At 39.2% G+C, this 19,676-nt stretch overlaps 1 protein-coding gene across 4 annotated transcripts in view; it reads right to left on the bottom strand.

The window, feature by feature from the left end:
* Positions 1–16,762, bottom strand: part of MARCHF8 (membrane associated ring-CH-type finger 8) — a 106,722-nt gene extending 89,960 nt beyond the window's left edge. For 2 of the 4 annotated variants that reach the window (XM_065922800.1, XM_065922796.1), the window contains exon 1: positions 16,639–16,756. The gene's annotated coding sequence lies outside the window, so the exon portion shown is untranslated. Of the gene's footprint in view, positions 1–16,121; positions 16,271–16,638 lie in introns of those variants that run through there. The other 2 variants (XM_065922797.1, XM_065922798.1) reach the window with 2 other exon arrangements.
* Positions 16,763–19,676: the final 2,914 nt, after the last annotated feature.

Below are 19,676 nucleotides of genomic sequence, written 5' to 3'. Positions count from 1 at the left end.
ATAATTTGAAAAAGAGCATCTACCATAAAAAAAAAAAAAAACAACCTACAACTAACATTACACTTAATGATGAAAAAAATCACTGCTCTGCCCCTAAGATTGGGGAAAAAGCAACTCTTATTTTATATAGTGCTAGAAGTTCTAGCCAATGCAGTAGAGCAAGAAAAGAAATAAAAGGCACACAGGTTAGAAAGAAACAAATAAAACTGCACCTATTTTCAGATTACAAAGAACATCCTAACGAAACTACCAAAAAAAAAAACAACTCCCAGATTAACAAAATTCAGCAAAGTTGCAGGATACAAAATAAACATACAAAAATTATCTGTACTTCTAAATACTAGCAATGAAAACAAGGACATGGAAATTAAAAACACAACATCATTTACAATCATGGAAAAAACAGCATATTAGGCGTAAATGTAAGAAAGATCTTCTATGCTGAAAACTATAAAATGCTTGTGAAAGAAATTAAGAGAATAAAAAAGTAATAAATAACTGTGTTCATGAACAAGGCTCAACAAAATAACAATGTCTATTATTCCCTAATGAATACACTAACTCAAGATTCCTGTTAAATTCTTTTAAAGACTTTTGTAGACACAGACACAAATATTTTTAAATGTATATGGAAAGACAAAAGCTAAACCACCTTTGAAAGATAATAGAATGGGAGAATTCAGTCTACTGAATTCAAGACAAGGTCTGTAGAGTCAAAGCTATGGTTTTTCCAGCAATAATGTACAGATGTAAGAGCTGGAGCATAAAGAAGACTGAGTGCCAAAGAACTGATGCTTTCAAATTGTGGTGCTGGAGAAGACTCTTGAGAGTCCCTTGGACAGCAAGGAGATCAAACCAGATAATCTTAAAGGAAATCAACCCTGAATATTCACTGGAAGGACTGATGCTGAAACTGAAGCTCCAATACTCTGGCCACCTGAGGTGAAGAGCCAACTCACAGGAAAGATTGAGGGCAGGAGAAAAATTGGGCAAGAGAGGATGAGAGGACTGGATAATACCACTGACTCAACAGATGTGAGTTTGAGCAAACTCCAAGAGATGGTGAGACAGGGAGCCCAGGAATGCTGCAGTCTACAGGGTCACAAAAAGTAGGACGCAACTTAGCTACTGAAAGACAACATACAGCAACCCTAATCAAGACTGTGTGGCATTAGCAGAGAGAGAGACATACAATTCAATGGAATAGAATAGATAACACATGAATAGACCCACACAAATATGCCCAAATGATTTTTGATTAAGCAATTCAATGAAGGAAAAATAACTTTTAAACCAATGGTGCCAAAGCAATAAGGAAAAAAAAATAACGTCAAGTGAAGTTTCAATACCTTAACTGAAACAGTTCATTCACTTATATGTGCAACCTGAAACTAAAAAGCTTTTAGGGAGAAAAAAAGCATTTTAAAAAATCTTTAGTATTTAGGGCTAGACAGTTATTAAACTTGACACCAAAGACATGATTCCCAACTGGGAAAATTTATAAATTGAACTTCAAAGGGTGAAAAGATAAGCCACAGACTGAGAGAAAATATTTACAAACCACTGACAAAGCACTAGTATCTAAAATATTGTATATAAAGGACTCTCAAAAGTTAACAACAAAAATCCAATTAGTAAATGGGCAGAAGACATGAAGAGACTTTCACTGAGAGAATATACAAGTGACAAACACATCAAAATATGTTCAATCTTACTAGCCATTGCTGTTGTTCAGTCACTCAGTGATGTCCAACTCTGCGATTAGGGAAAAGCAAGTGAAAATCACAATGAAGTATCATTACATATCTACCAGAATTACTAAAACAAGAAATGGTGCCAACACCAAAACGTGGGCAAGGATAAGGAGAAACTGAATCATCCTTTCAGTACTGGTAGGAATGTAAAATGGTACATTCTCTCTGGAAAACACTTGGGCAACTTCTTAAACCAGGTGACTATCATACAGCCCAGCAACTGCACTCCAGGGCTTTTATACCAGAGAAATGAAGTAATATGATTACCAGAAAACGTGCACACAAATGTTAGCAACAGCTTTATTCAACTAGATGTTCTTCAGCAGGTGAATGATTCAACAAACTATGACACATTCATATCACAGAATACTACTTGGAAATAAAAAACGAATAAAAAAGAACTATTTGGACATGAAACAACCATGAGCAATCTCCAGAGAATTATGCTGTGATAAAAGCCTATCTGAAAAGGTCACACAATGTATATTTCATTCACAGAACATCCTTGAAAAGACAAAATATAGAAGCAGGAAAAGAGATTAGAGGTTGCCAGAGGTTAAGACGTCAGTGGGAGTAGGGAGAGTAGGGGGAATTACAAAGAATAACATAAAGGATCCTTGTGATGACAGACATATTCTACATCTGAACTACACAGATGTCAATATTACAGTCATGATATTGTACTAAAATTTTGCAAGCTGTTAACTTTGAGGAAAACTGGATCTCTTAAACAGGATCTCTCTACATTATTTCTTACAACTGCATATCAACCTACATTTATCTCAAAATGAAAAATTAAAATTTTTAAAAAGGAAAGAAAAAAGACAAATCACAAGGCCACAAATGAGGTAAGAGAGCATTCAAGCAGATGAAAATGATTTCAACTGTTTTTTAAAGACAGAAAATATGGGAATAGTAATTAAATTAGCAAGATGGAGAAAGTCATAATAAAAGTATATGAAATAATAAAGATACATAATGGTGAAAAATTGAAAGCATTTCCCCTGAAATCAGGAACAAGACAAGGGTGCCCACTCTCACCACTACTATTCAACATAGTGTTGGAAGTTTTGGCCACAGCAATCAGAGCAGAAAAAGAAGTTAAAGGAATCCATATAGGAAAAGAAGAAGTGAAACTCTCGCTGTTTGCAGATGACATGATCCTCTACATAGAAAACCCTAAAGACTCTTCCAGAAAATTACTAGAGCTAATCAATGAATATAGTAAAGTTGCAGGATATAAAATTAACACACAGAAATCCCTTGCATTCCTATATACTAACAATGAAAAAACAGAAAGAGAAATTAAGGAAACAATACCATTCACCGTTGCAACAAAAAGAATAAAATACTTAGGAGTATATCTACCTAAAGAAACAAAAGACCTATACATAGAAAACTATAAAACACTGATGAAAGAAATCAAAGAGGACACAAACAGATGGAGAAACATACCGTGTTCATGGATTGGAAGAATCAATATCGTCAAAATGGCTATTCTACCCAAAGCAATCTATAGATTCAATGCAATCCCTATGAAGCTACCAACGGTATTTTTCACAGAACTAGAACAAATAATTTCACAATTTGTATGGAAATACAAAAAACCACGAATAGCCAAAGTAATCTTGAGAAAGAAGAATGGAACTGGAGGAATCAACCTGCCTGACTTCAGACTCTACTACAAAGCCACAGTCATCAAGACAGTATGGTACTGGCACAAAGACAGAAATATAGATCAATGGAACAGAATAGAAAGCCCAGAAATAAATCCACGAACCTATGGACACCTTATCTTTGACAAAGGAGGCAAGGATATACAATGGAAAAAAGACAACCTCTTTAACAAGTGGTGCTGGGAAAACTGGTCAACCACTTGTAAAAGAATGAAACTCGAACACTTTCTAACACCATACACAAAAATAAACTCAAAATGGATTAAAGATCTAAATGTAAGACCAGAAACTATAAAACTCCTAGAGGAGAACATAGGCAAAACACTCTCCGACATAAATCACGGCAAGATCCTCTATGACCCACCTCCAAGAATATTGGAAATAAAAGCAAAAATAAACAAATGGGACCTAATGAAAATTAAAAGCTTTTGCACTACAAAGGAAACTATAAGTAAGGTGAAAAGACAGCCCTCAGATTGGGAGAAAATAATAGCAAATGAAGAAACAGACAAAGGATTAATCTCAAAAATATATAAGTAACTCCTGAAGCTCAATGCCAGAAAAATAAATGACCCAATCAAAAAATGGGCCAAAGAACTAAACAGACATTTCTCCAAAGAAGACATACAGATGGCTAACAAACACATGAAAAGATGCTCAACATCACTCATTATCAGAGAAATGCAAATCAAAACCACAATGAGGTACCATTACACGCCAGTCAGGATGGCTGCTATCCAAAAGTCTACAAGAAATAAATGTTGGAGAGGGTGTGGAGAAAAGGGAACCCTCTTACACTGTTGGTGGGAATGCAAACTAGTACAGCCACTATGGAAAACAGTGTGGAGATTTCTTAAAAAACTGGAAATAGAACTGCCATATGACCCAGCAATACGACTACTGGGCATACACACTGAGGAAACCAGATCTGAAAGAGACACACGCACCCCAATGTTCATCGCAGCACTGTTTATAATAGCCAGGACATGGAAGCAACCTAGATGCCCATCAGCAGATGAGTGAATAAGGAAGCTGTGGTACATATATACCATGGAATATTACTCAGCCATTAAAAAGAATTCATTTGAATCAGTTCTAATGAGATGGATGAAACTGGAGCCCATTATACAGAGTGAAGTAAGCCAGAAAGATAAAGAACATTACTGCATACTAACACATATATATGGAATTTAGAAAGATGGTAACGATAATCCTATATGCAAAACAGAAAAAGAGACACAGAAGTACAGAACAGACTTTTGAACTCTGTGGGAGAAGGTGAGGGTGGGATGTTTTGAAAGAACATCATGTATATTATCTATGGTGAAACAGATCACCAGCCCAGGTGGCATGCATGAGACAAGTGCTCGGGCCTGGTGTACTGGGAAGACTCAGAGGAATCAGGTGGAGAGGGAGGTGGGAGGGGGGATCGGGATGGGGAATACGTGTAACTCTATGGCTGATTCCTATCAATGTATGACAAAACCCACTGAAATGTTGTGAAGTAATTAGCTTCCAACTAATAAAAAAAAATAAAGATACATAATGAGCTAATTTACCTATAAGATTCCAAAGAGCCTGTGCCTCAGGTTATGAGTAGCAGTAAAATACTGGCTAAAAACAGAGATAAAAAAAACAACTGGTACCTTGGCCACCTCCCCAGAAGAAACCGCTACCAGAAGTGGGGTGCTATCATAATGAAAACCTGAACAAGTTGTATTTTCTTAGTCACCATTCTGTAGGCAATGATAAACTTCATATTAGAAGATGAAAAGATGATGATCCACTTTTAGTGACTGCAAAAATAATTACAAAATCTGTTGATGGCTATAATTCAGAAAACAGATCATACACATGATGACTTTAAAACTGTTTGGGGAACAACTGGAAAATGAAATTTTATTTTCTATTGGCTGCTATTTACTATTGGCTGTTGCTAGCAAAAACCAAAAACATGTTTGGCTACTGGTACTCTGAACTGTCTAGAAATATCTTTACTGCTGACATGGAGAAAGTTTTAGTGGTCTGTACAGAAGATCAAACTAGCCACATGTTCTTAAGCCAATGCCTAATCCAGATAATTAATGAGCCTGCTACAGTAAATAAGAGATTTCAATGAAGATGAAACAGCATTATATTGGAAGAAGATGCTATCCAAAACTTTCATGGCTAGAAGGAAGTCAATGCCTGGTTTCAAAACTTCCAAGGACAGACTCACTCTTATTAGGGACTACTGCAGCTGGTTACTTTAAGTTAATTAAAGTCAATGCTCAATTATGAAAATCCTATGGTCTCTAAGAATTATGCTAAGTCTACTCTGCCTGCGCTCTGTAAATGGAAGAACAAAGCCTGGGTGACAGCACATCACTTCACAACATGTTACTAAATATTTCAAGCCCACTATTGAGACCCAATGTCCAGGAAAAGAGATTCCTTTCAAAATACTACTGCTCTTTGACAACACACTTGGTTACACAAGAGCACTGGGGGAGGTATACTGTAATGAGATCATTGTATTGTTGTTTTCATGACCATTAACACATCCATTCTGCAGCTCATAGATTAAGGAGTCATTTTGACTTTCAAATCTCATTATTTAAGAAATACATCTCAGAAGGCTACAGCAGCCATAGACAGTGATTCCTTTGCTACATCTGGGCAAAACTGAAAACCTTCTAGAAAGGATCTCATCATTCTAGAATCACTAAAAACATTCATGATTCATGGAAAGAATTACAGGGCATTTGGAAGTTGATCAACTTTATCAAAATTAAGGAGAGTTTGCAAGTTGGCATTGTATTCCCAAGTGGCACTAGTGGTAGAGAACCAACGTGCTGATGCAGAAGACACACAGACAGGGGTTCAATCCACAAGTCGGGAAGATCCCCTGGAGAAGGAAACGGCAACCCACTCCAGTATTCTTGCCTGGGAAATCCCATGGACGGAGAAGGCTGGAAGGCTATAGTCCACGGGGTTGCACAGAGTCAGACATGACTGAAGTGACTTAGCACACATGCATGACAAAACTTTAATGGAAGAGTTACTTTTATGGATGAGCAAAGAAAGTGGTATCTTGGGATGAAATCTACTCCTGGTGAAGATGCCGTTGAACTGCTGAAATGACAACAAAGGATTTAGAATGTTACATACACTTAGTTAATAAAGCAGTGGCAAAGGTTTAAGAGGATGGACTCCAATTTTGAAAGATGTTCTAATGAGGATGAAATGTTATCAAACTGCACTGCATGCTACAGAGAAATGGGTCATGGAAGGAAGAGTCGATCAAAGCAGCAAATTCCATTGCTGTCTTATTTTAAGAAACTGCCACAGCCACTCAGATTCAGAGATGCCTCCGTCATTGTCAGCTGTAGCCATCAACATCAAGGCAAGACCCTCCACCAGGAAACAGACTGTGACTCACTGGGGGCTCAGATGATGGTAAGCACATTTTAGCGATAGGTTATTTTTAAATTAAGGTATGTAAATTGTTTTTAGATAGTATTATGAGTATGCTCTTGCATACTTAACAGATTACAGTATAGCATAAACATAACCTTTATGTGCTTTGGGAAACCAAAAAAAAAAAAGTGATTTGTTTTATCTCAACATTTCCTTTATTGCCTTGGTCTAGAACCGAACCCACAATATGTCCAAGGTATGCCCATACTTTGAACTGAGAATGAAACAGTTTGGGGACCAGAATGGACAACTGAAGAAAAGTCAGTGCTACTTATCCACTACACTGTTCCCTGTTTCTGGGCCAACTGGAAGACTATATTTGCCAGTCTCACTTGCAATTATGTTAGAGTTAATGTGACTGATTTCTGACCAATATAATATGGGAAGAGTAACACTAGCCACTTCTAGACCTGGCCTTTAAAAACATTCATTGAGTTCCTCCAGCTCTCTTCTACTGCCATCTTGAAAGTCAGATGGTACAGCTACAGAGGGAGGAGTTACATCCAACTTGTGTTAAGACTTTGCATAACAAAAAATATTTTGTTGCTATTATCGCTGTTGCCATAGCACAGGCTAGCACTTTCAAAAATGTTGCTGCAAATAAGTCATCTTGTTCTGACGCAGGTTCATGATGTGGTCTGAGATCCTACATCTTGAATAAGCACTGAGATGATACTAATGTGGACAGTCTATGGAATACTCTGTGAAAAGCAAGAGCCTTCAACTACCAAGACGAATACACAGTGGGAGAACAGATTCTCTGGAGAAATTGAATGACCCAGAGAAAAGGCCTCCCACAGGGACTGAGCAGTAAGACTAGAGAATTCAGATTCACATTAAAGCAAGATGATGAAAGGCTTTACAAGGAAAAATATCCAGGAGAGTATAGATTGACAGGAAAGGTGATATTACAGATGATGTGATACAGCATCTGTTAAAAGTAATAATATGTCTATGAAAAGGTATATGAAAAATGGAATGTATGTAAAAAAGTGAGGTAACAACTTTATTCTGTCAACAAAGGTCCATCTGGTCAAAGCTATGGTTTTTCCAGTAGTCATATATGGATGCGAGAGCTGAACCATAAAGAAAGCTGAGTGCTGAAGAACTGATGCTTTTAAACTGTGGTGTTGGAGAAGACTCCTGAGAGTCCCTTGGACTGCAAGGAGATCCAACCAGTCCATCCTAAAGGAAATCAGTCCTGAATATTCACTGGAAGGACTGATGCTGAAGCTGAAGCTCCAATACTTTGGCCACCTGATGTGAAGAACTGACTCATTGGAAAAGACCCTGATGCTGGGAAAGACTGAAAGTAGGAGGAGAAAGGGATGACAGAGGATGAGACGACTGGATGGCATCATCAACTCAACAGATATGAGTTTGAGCAAGTTGGTGATGGACAGAGAAGCCAGGCGTGCTGCCGTCCATGGGGTGTCAAAGAGTCAGACACGACTGAGCAACTGAACTGAAGAAAGGAAATGTAGTCACAGACTACAATTTGGCTCTATAGTTTAAAAAGAGTTTAGTCAGTGACTAAATACTAATTGGAGAAGGCAATGGCAACCCACTCCAGTGTCCTTGCCTGGAGAATCCCAGGGATGGGGGAGTCTGGTGGGCTGCCGTCTATGGGGTTGCAAAGAGTCGGACACGACTGAAGTGACTTAGCAGCAGCAAATACTAATTACTGATTTCAATAAAAATAGGCCTATAACCATAATTGAAATGGAGAAAAGGTAAGTGAGGAGAGTTCAAGACGCCCACATTCTCAAAACAGGACGGCAATGCCTAACATTTAAAGTTGATAAATCATTAACAGTGAGATAAGCATTAAGTTATGGAATATGGAGGTAACCACCATAACAAACAAGAAAACAAAAGGTGCCTCTGTTTTTCATTACAAGCATTTATGCTTACTATTTTTAAACAATATCCAAGTATTACTGTGATAAAAATTTAAACATTAATTTTAAAATACAGAAAAATAAAGAGATTGGCAATAGATAGTATGGGCAAAAAAAACGGGGAAAAGTTCAACATTATCAGGGAAATGCAGATGAAATAAAAACTGAGACACTACCACTACTCAATTTAAATCCCCTTAACCAGACAATTCCACTTTTAGCATTCTATACTACAAGAACACTCCCACAAATATTCAAAGACATTTACACAAGAATGGTTAGTGCAATACTGTTAAAAAAGAGAAAAGTCAGAGCATAATAAATATCCACTAATAATAGGGGAAGAGTTGGATTAATTACGAATAAATGTACCCAACCTGGGGGCTTCCGAGGTGGCGCTAGTGGGAAAAAACTCCCCTGCCAATGCAGGAGACATAAGAGAAGAGGGTTCCATCCCTGGGTGGGGAAGATCCCCTGGAGAAGGGCACGGCAACCCACTCTAGTATTCTTGCCTGGAGAAACCCATGAACAGAGGAGCCTGGAGGGCTACAGTCCAAGGGGTCACACAGTGTCAGACACAACTGAAGCGACTCAGCATGTACTCACCCACTCAACTTGATTTCAGCCTTCTAAGACAAAAAGCAGATAACCCAGGCAAGCCAAACTCACTTCTGACCTACAGAACTATGAGATTAAAACATGTCTCGGTTTAAGCCTCTAAAGTTTGTGGTAATTCATTAGAGTTCAATAAAAAACAAATACTTCTAGAAAAGCTGAAGAAATGCATTACTCTACAACCCAGCAGCTATGGTTAGAAGTAATTATATATTCAGAGAAAGTCTTGCCCATGTGTACCAGAAGACACACACAAAATGTTCAAATCACCACTGCTCATGACAAAAAAAAAAAAAAAAAAAAATCAACAACCTATTCATTCATCAAAAGTATAAAGGTAAAATGGTGGAATATTTATATAAAATAATGCAATACAACAATGAAAATCAATGACCTACGACCACACATGAATATACAGATGAATGTCAAGTCATGTTATGTAAGATAAGAAAGCAAGTGACAAAAGTGTACACTCAGGATAATTCTAGTTAGAAGTTCAACAGTGCATGGACAGAAACAACAAGGCTTAGAGGTGCACATGTGGTAAAACTATTTTAAAAAAAGAAATAATGAACATAAATCTTAAGAGTAGCAGTCATGTCTGTGGGGAGGTAAGAGGATGGGGTGAAGGGGAAACCAAGGGATAATGAAGGTAACAAAAGGTTTTTGTCTTAACTGGTACTGATTACAGAGTAATAGTGTTTAATCTAAAACATAGTTTAGAATTATTACTATGTTTATTCAGTATTTAGAGGACAAAATCATCCAGGAATAAAATATCTACATGACAAAAAACAATCCTTCCTTTTCTTTTGTCAAGATAAGTTCATTGAAAAAATAATTCAAATAATATATAGAAGTCCAATCATTTTTTTTAATCACCTAAAATTCCACCATCAAGACACAATTGCTAAAAATCTGACATGCTTCAGGACATTGCATGTACATGTGTTTACACACTAAAGTATTTTAAATAAAATCATTACATATACACAAATATATTTGCTTATTCTATAAATGCTGTTTAGACCCCTGCTTTTTAAAAATCAAGTGTATTAAGTTACACTTTACATGAAATGAACCCATATTAAGTGTTGGAAAAGCTTTGACAAAAGTGTATGTAGTGTAACAACTACCCAATCAAAATTCAGACAAAACATTTTCATCACCACAAAAAGTTCTTTCCTGTGCCTCTGCAGTCAATTCCCTCACCTCTGACTGCAAGTAATCATTAAACTGCTTTATTATAGATTAGTTTTGCTGGCTTAGGATCAACGTGAATGGAATTATACAGTATGCATTCTTTTGTGTGGGGCTTTTGTTCAGCGTAAAATTTACACTATCAGTAATTCCCTTTATACTGCTGAGTAGTACTTCATTTGTAAGGGAGTCATTAAAAGACATTTGGCCTATTTCCAGTTTTGATCTCTAAACATTGAGGTGTAAGTCATTTGTGATATTAAGTTTTTATTTTATAATCAGGGATAGAATTGCTGGACCATAGAGTATATTTCTTTTTTTTTTTTTTTTGAGTATATGTAACTTTAACAGAAAACTGCCACACTGTTATTCAAAATTTCTGTATCATTATACAATCCTACTAGCAATTTATGCAAGTTTTAGTTGTTCTGCATCCTGACCAACACTTGCTACTGTCAGTCTTACAAATTTTAACCACTCCTGTAGGCAAACAGCTGTTCATTTTTATTTCCATTTCCATAAATTACTAGATACGTTGAGAATTTTTAAAGTGCCTATCAAAAAATTTAAATGTCTTCTTTTGTGAAGTGTCTGTCCAAATCTTTTACAAATGTTGCTATTTGGGCGCTGTCTACCTTTTTATTATTGATTATTGTTGTTGATTAGTCACTAAGTCACGTCCAGCTCTTTTGCAACCCAATGGACTGTAATTGGCCAGGATCCTCAGTCTATAGGATTTTCCAGGCAACAATACTGGAGTGGGTTGCCACTTCCCTCTCCAGGGGAATCTTTCCAAACGAGGGCTCAAACCCATGTCTCCTGAATTGGCAGGTGGATTCTTTACCACTAAACCACCAGGGAAGCTCATTATTGATTATGGAGGTCCTTTCTATACACTGGATAAAGGTTCTTTGTCAGATATATGAATCGCAAATATCTGTTCCCAACTGGAGCATGTGTTTCCCTTTTCTTAAAACACTACATGTGTACATGCTCAGTCACTCAGTAGTGTCCGACTCTTTACGACCCCATGGACTGTAGCCCGCAAGGCTCCTCTGTCCATGGGATTCTCCAGGCAAGAATACTGGAGAGGGTTGCCATTTCCTCCTCCAGGGGATCTTCCTGACCCAGGGACTGAATCATCGCCTCCTGCATCTCCTGCACTGGCAGGCAGATGCTTTATCACTGTGCCACCTGGGAAGCCCTAAAACAGTACAGAAAATTTAAATTTTAAAGTATATAAGCTTTTAATTTTTATTAAGCCTAATTTAACATTAAAAATTTTATAGTTAGTGCTTTATTTTGTATCATGTATATGGCTGAATGTTTACTCCTGAGACTGGAAACAAAATATGGATATCTGCTTACCACTTCTAGCATGATATTGGACTTGAGGTCCTAGCCAGGTTTAGCCACTCAGGCAAAAAAGAAAAAAAGAGAAAGGCAGGAGGGAAGGCAAGAAGTAATGAGTAGAAATGAATTAGTAAAACTGTCTTTATTCAATGATTATATACAAAGAAAATCCTGAAAAACGGACCTAGAGACTACTAGAAATAATAAGTGAATTTAGAAATGCTGTGAGATACAGAGGGAATATACAAAACCAATGCATTTTTACATATTAGCAATGAAAAAGTGGACAGTTACTTTTTAAATCCATTTATAATGACATAAAAAACCATAAAATATTGAAGATATAAATTTGACAAAATATGTACAGGACCTGCATACACTAAAAACTAAAAACATGTTGCAAAATATTGAAGAATTAAATAAATGACAGATTGGGAAATTCACTATTAAGATAGCAATTTTCTACAAATTGATCCAGAAACTCAAGGCAACTGCAATTGAAATTCCAAGAAGTTTTGAAACTAACAAGCCAATTTTAAAATATTTATGAAAATACATAAAACCTAAAATACCTGAAACAGTTTTGATAATAATGAACAAAGCTGGAGGATTTATACTGACCAATTTCAAATCATACATAAAGCCACAGTAAGGCAGACAATATGGTACTGACATAAGGACATAACAAATCAAGAGGAGACAGGGTCCAGAAACGAACCACACACATGTATCGTCAGCTAATTTCCAACAGAAATGAAATTCAGTGGGCAAAGGATGGAGAAATTCAATAGCGAAAGGATAATCTTTTCAACAAATATACAAAAACAACTGTGTATCCATAAAGGAAAATAATGAACCCAAACCCACACCTCACACCTCCATCAGCCCCCCAAAATAGATCACAATTTAAATATATGAATATATGACCTAAAACCATAAAACTTTCAAAAAGAAAACATACAAGAAAACTTCTATGGTCTACATTTTTCATACACTGTCTCAGGTATCTTTTTTCCCCCCCAGGTATCTTTTAATGTTAATAAATATAAATCTTTTGCATTTTTTAAAAAGTAAGAAAAATATAGAGAAAATCCTTAAAATTTTTTGAAACATGTCTTCACTTAAAATAAAATTTCAAAATTCACTGTGAGTTCCTCATTCATACGGTTTCAAGAGTGACATATTTCATAAACATTCTCCCAAAGAGCTACACTGACATCTGAAGGTCTTTGTAATACAGAGATACACACTGAAGCAGTGCCATGCTAATAAACTGAATGCAGATGACGAGTATCACAATGAATCAAAAACTACATGTAAACAAAATTATCAACTATTTCCAATTCAACAAAGTGTATGCTTTGTAGAACTGAGAAGGATTCCCCTGCACTTTCCAGCATCTTCCCACCCTTCTGTAAGCCTGTCTTCCTGACCCCACCTCAACCTCCATGACTCGGATTAAATACCACCTCCTCTGGGAAGTTATGCCATTCAATCTAACCTGGTGGGTAAGGATCCTCCTCTCAACTTCCACAACATTTGTATCACTTCAAGGTCCTCATCACAGTATCCCTGGATTGCACATGATTAAACTCCTCTATCAGATTAAGCACCTGAAGAACTAGAACACTGATCACATCAGCCTGGCTCAAAGGCGGCACCCATGCTTTTGCTGTTATTGGCTGTTTAATGAAAACATGAATTAGAAACTTCAGGAATTTCAGAATGAGTTGAGCAGAGAAACTAGATCAGGCCTAGCTGGTTTTATTTTTTTTTTTAATCCTCAAAAATGAAGAGTTAAAAATTATACTCCTTAAAAAAGAATTTCAACATTAAAAATCTTCAAAACAACACAAAACTGATAAACAGTTAAAACAAATGTCTACAGTGCCCTATATTGCTCACTTCCATACTCACAGGCAGCCAAAGCAAAAGGCCTAAGGACTTCCTGAAGGATTATTTACTACTGGAGCAGTCCACTGCTTTGGAAAAATGTCTTCAAGTCAGTCAGATAACTGGAGAATAAGTGGGATTGTAAAGCACTTTTTCTAGGAAAAAAACAGTATATATCATTTCGTGACCCAATATTGTTGCTTTTAGAAATTCTGGCAACATTTTTTTCTTTCAGTTATTTAAATTGTTTACAACCAAGAACATAAACCTAAAAAGTATGTGATTATAGCAGAAAGGGAACTGCTACATGGGGGGGGGGGGGGGGGGGAGAGAAGCCAATTAGAGCAATTCTTCAAGAACTAGACACTGCTACAGATAACAAACAAGGGGTCTTGACTGCTTGAATCAATTCACCCCTGTCTATGCATCTGGAATTAATTTAAAGAAGACAAAAATGCTGGAGCTAAGGTTGTCAGATCTAGAACTAATTTAAAGAAGACAAAAATGCTGGAGCTAATTTAAAGAAGACAAAAATGCTGGAGCTAAGGTTGTCAGATCTAGCAAATAAAAATACAGTAGACCCAAGTTAAGTTTTAGATAAACAATGAATTTTTAGTAAAGCAAGCCCTATGCAATACTTATACTAAAAACTTACCCATTGTTTAGTGAACTTCAAATTTAACTGGGTGTCCTGTATTTTATCTGGCAACCCTGAGGGAAGCCAAAATCAGTCCAATTTCCTCACTTAGTAAAAGAAACTATGACCCCAAGAAGGGAAGTGACTTGCCTAAACTTAAGCCAAAGATCAAGGAAGTGAGTCTGCTTTGAAACAAGAAAACACAAACCTACAAGGGTCACCTTGGGTTCCACTTATGGTCCACTAGACCGCCAATTTTCATACACCTCACTGAAGCACCAAGCAGACAAGCTTGCAACTATGGTCTTCCACTTTTAATAATAAACTGAATTTTAATACACTTACCAACTTTAGTCTTCAAAAACAAAGTAGGAGGGCTTCCCTGGTGGTTCAGTGGTAAAGAATCTGCCTGCCATTGCTGGAGACACAGGTTTGATCCCTGGTCCGGGAAGATCCCACACACCACACAGAGCAACGAAGCCAGGGCGCCACAACTATTGAGCCTCTGCTCTAGAGCTCCAGGGCTGCAACTATCGCGCTCACGCGCTGCAACTTCTGAAGCCCTACTGAAGCCCATGCTCCCCAAAACCTGGGCTCCACAAGAGAAGTCACTGCAATGAGAAGTTCCCATACTGCAACTAGACAATAGCGCCCCCTCACTGCAACAAGAGGAAGTCCACTTGCAGCAACGAAGACTAGGCACAGTCAAAAGTAAATAAAAATTAAAAAAAAAAAAAAGAATGGACAAACAACACAACAACAACAAAATAATAGGAAACTATCTCTCTTAGCTTAAAAAAAAATCCTCCTGGCAATCTTTCTGCCTACACACCACCACCTCAGATTCTGTTTATGTTCACTCACTACATGAAACAGGACCTTCTTTTGTCCCAAACATAATTCTCTCACAATCCAAAAGTCTCTTGCCCCAGGGTTCCAAATTTGGAATGTGTTCACATTAGTCCATGGCTCTAACAATTTTAATTCCTATACTCTCCCAACTTTCCTATTTTTCAGAGGAAATATCCTAGTGCATTCAGTTGGTCTCAAAAGTCTCGCAAAGTCCTCCATTCCCATTGTGTCCAAGCTAAACCAGCAAAAAGGCATGAGGTCTCACTATCACAACACGCTTCCTTTCCCGGGACGGGGATGCAACAAAAGATGGAAACAGAAAGGTCTTTCTAGGAAATCTAGGGCCTGCTTCCACTATATACGCGGAACATACTACAAGACATAGAGCTGGACAAAATCAAAGGAAAAAATAGAGAACTTCATATACTCATTACAGTCATCTTCCGGATCCCATCATATTAACAAATACATAAAACAGTCGCTCTGTAACAGCACTTCTCAACCTGGGATCTCTGGGGGCCTCAGGGGTAATGGGAACCGGGGAAGGGGGAGGAAGGCAGTAGGCAGATAAAGATTTTGCTTTTGACGTTATCAGGGTCCCAAACAAGATTTTAAGAAAGAAGGTTCTGTTGCCGGGGGCGGGGGAAGTAACATACACCACTATGACTTTCTCTAAGTTTTCTATTAAAAACTTCACCCTAGTGAACAACAATCCAAATCGTGTCAGATGAAAAACTGAAAGTCAAACAGAAATTCAGAAATTAAAGGACAAACTATCTACCTATCCTTTCTCTCTGGCAGCTGCAATGTATGCAGGTCTCTCCCGAGATCATACACGTCAGAAACGGAAGGTCCTCACAAATCATCTAGTCCAGACTTGCATTTTACAGATGTGGGAACTCAGGCCGAGGGGAGGGCTGACTTGCCCAAGGTCTCACAGTCCGTCGGGGGCAGGACTTCAATTGGGACTCCACGTTGGCAGCCCCGGGCCCTCAGCTCCCGATGGCTCTTGAGGCCCCCAGCTTGGCCGGATCCAAGAGCGCTAGAGAGCCTGGGCGGAAGAGCCCACATCCCGGGGTCCCTGCCTACTTTCGACCGGCTCCGCGCCGGGCCCTGGCCCAGGGTGGTACGGAGCGCGGACCTCAACGGCCGCCCCCGACCCGCCCACCTGTCGCGGACCGCACGGTCGGCAGCCACACCCCCTGCTAGGGCCAGTGGTTCGGCTGGCCTCGACGGCGCCTAGCACCAGCTGCTGCGCGCGGCGCGGGGTACGCTGGCCTGAAGGCCGCAGGAATTACCTCAAGTGGGCGCTGAGCTCGCGGCAGGGCCGCCCCCGCCGGCCTGGAGCATGCCGGAGACGCGGACGCAGCAGACGCTGCAGCTCGGCCACCGCAGCGCCTGTTTACACCCCTCCGCGGGAGGACGCCGACTGGGCCGTCACGTGATGCATACGTCACGTGCTCGCCCGGGGTGGGGTGGAGGCGTTGCCCAGCGACGACGGCAGTCTAGGGGCGGGCGACTGCGGCGACGACACGGTTCCTCAGCGCTCCCCCCTCACCTTCGTCTGTACAGAGTCGACAAACGACGCCCCCTGACCGACTCGGCGAGGAAAAGGAAAGTCTCCCACCACCCGGCTTCACCGTTTGGTGACCTCTAGGGCTGACTGCCTGTATTACTCGTGTCTTGGATGGGGGAGGGAATTCCGCCCGGCTTTAAGATGTTGAACTTGGAGAGAAAAATGGAAAACACTGCCTTACCTACCCAAAGATAGCGAACAAACGGAGAGCAGAGGAATAAGTAGTAATGATTTGAGCTTCATTAACGAACAATTGTTTGGCTTTGCTCCCTACTGTGGAATGAAGGTCCTCAGCCAACCATCTCCCCCGTCATAGAAAGGATGTGTGTGAGGATGGCTTATAGGACTTCCTATTTTTATTTTAAATTATATTTTATATTATCAATTTTTCCATGATTAGTGTTTGTATATGTAAGTACAAACATATCTGAGTAAATATTTGATTTGGCGTTGAGCTTTTGTCCACATTAGACTTTCCTCATTATAGCGAAGTCACTCTGATTGTAGTGACTACTTCTCCCAAGTGTAGTTTTTCCTAGATCAAACTTTGCAGAAGCATAGATTCAGCCACTGACAGGTTCTCGCATAATATTCACTATAAACTGGGTAAAAGACATAGTTTATATTATCTTACTGAATTCATGGGTAAAATGTGAACAAATACCCCTAAATATTCCAGAGTCGTTCTGTTGTCAAGGTGTGAACTACGGAATAATCATGTTCCTCCATTTATTTCCGATCACTTTGCATACCTAGCTATCTATGAGCAAATTGACAGGGTCAAAACGGTGGACTCAAAATATTCTCTAGGTCAATATTTACCCCCAGTGTGCTTAAGTGGCTCAGTCGTGTCCAATTCTGTGACCCTGTGAACTGTAGTCCACCAGGCTCCTCTGTCCATGGGGATTCTCCGGGCAAGAATATTTGAGTGGGTTGCCATGCCCTCCTCCAGGGCATCTTCCTAGTCCAGGGATGGAACCCATGTCTCCTGCATTGCAGGCAAATTCTTTACTATCTGAGCCACCGGGGACAATAGGAGAAGGTCAAATACCATCTTCATTTCTATAACACACCTAGAATGCAACACTACAGAGAGTACAAAATATAGTGATGAATCATCTGCATGTTCATCCTGTACTATGGAAAATAGGTTCCAAGGCAAGGTGCCACAACTTGGCTGATTTCCACTGCCTCTGGCAGCAGATGTAGCATGAAAGCAGGAACAGTATCTTCCATTGGTATACCTTATGCCTAGACCATATCTGGGAAGCAAAGAAAGTTGTCTGATCTATGGCCATGGAATCCTGCCATTCTTCTGTAGGAAGTGGCAAAGAACTTTTGTAGATCGAGAAGGATCTGTGAGTTAGGCAGTATTCATAGAGGCAATGCTAAGGAAAGTCCTGGCTCACCCATTACTGTGTAGACAATTTAACATTTGAGCCCCTTTCTCCATCTATCTAAGAAAATACCTATTGAATAAAGATGAAATAAAATAATACTGGCACACCACTTTAAAGTGCCCAGCACATACAGTGCCCATTAAATGCTAATCATATTATAGGCCTTTGGCAAGAGGCTAGTAGGATAGATCAGAGTCCCAAGGGAATGGGAGCTGACAACTTGAATATATCCAGGTCATAGGTCTGGATTCTTGCCACATGGACTGGAGTTGGGGGCTTCCCAGGTGGCTCAGTGGTAAAGCATCCTCCTGTCAATGCAGAGACATGGATTTGATCTCTGGATTGGTAAGATAACTCTGGAGGCAGAAATGGCAACCCACTGTAGTCTTCTTGCCAGGATAATCCCATGGACCAAGGAGCCTGGCATGCTGTATACTCCATGGGATCACAAAGAGGCAGACAAGACTGAAGCGACTCAGCCTGCAGGGACTGGGGTTGAGGACAAGATTGCCAGCAAGGAAATTATAAGCACAACTGGAAAGAAGTCTTTGCACCTAGAATGGGAGTTTGCTGGTAAGGGAAGTATGGGTGACTGGGGGCTCACTCCAAGGGGAGTACAGTTCCAAGTCTGTCTGTGGTGATGGGGACTCCTAATATACTACCTTTCCATTGCCTAAACCCACAGAGAGGCATCGCCTACTTTTTCCTAGAGTTGTGGGCAAATGGTCAGTCCTGAGCTAGGTGACCAGTGTTACCCTAAGAGCCAGTCAAACCTGACCATCCACCAAATGGTTAAACACATGTAACTATTTCTAGTTTTTTAATGTTTCACTGCAAACAAGATATAAGATATACTGCAATTGAGTAGAACTCTATAGTGGCATTTCATCTGACACAGTGGCTATACAAGTGTACCCAGGATGATGACTATAAAGGAATAATGGGGGACTTTCAAACAGAGAGTGAACAGTAACCTGCTAAGGTGCTGCAAGGCTATGAAGTGGTAGCACCAGCCCTTGTATTTATGTTTCCTGATTTTAAGTGTCTTTATTAATAATTAAAAAGTGCGTGGTTTCATCATGCTATTTGCCTGTTCTTTCTTGATTTTGAACTCCCTGTAGTACACTGGTGACAATTTTCTTTCACATGTTGTTTGGTGTATTTCAAATATAGAGTAAATGGGATTTTCAGATTGATTAGAGGTGGATGTGAAACAACAGAGTGAAGATGACTGGAAGGCTTCAGACCTGCACATCCAAAGGAAGAGAACTATCATTTAGATAGAGAAGGGATATGTGCAGTTTTGGGGGGAAATCAATAATTTGATTCTGAACAGTTAAACTCTACATGCCTAACAGAC

Source organism: Muntiacus reevesi, chromosome 2 (genome assembly GCF_963930625.1).
Source record: "Muntiacus reevesi chromosome 2, mMunRee1.1, whole genome shotgun sequence".
In the NCBI taxonomy this organism is placed as follows: domain Eukaryota; kingdom Metazoa; phylum Chordata; class Mammalia; order Artiodactyla; family Cervidae; genus Muntiacus; species Muntiacus reevesi.
The sequence above is the reverse complement of the archived record's forward strand: the minus strand, read 5'-3'. Positions and strand labels throughout refer to the sequence as shown.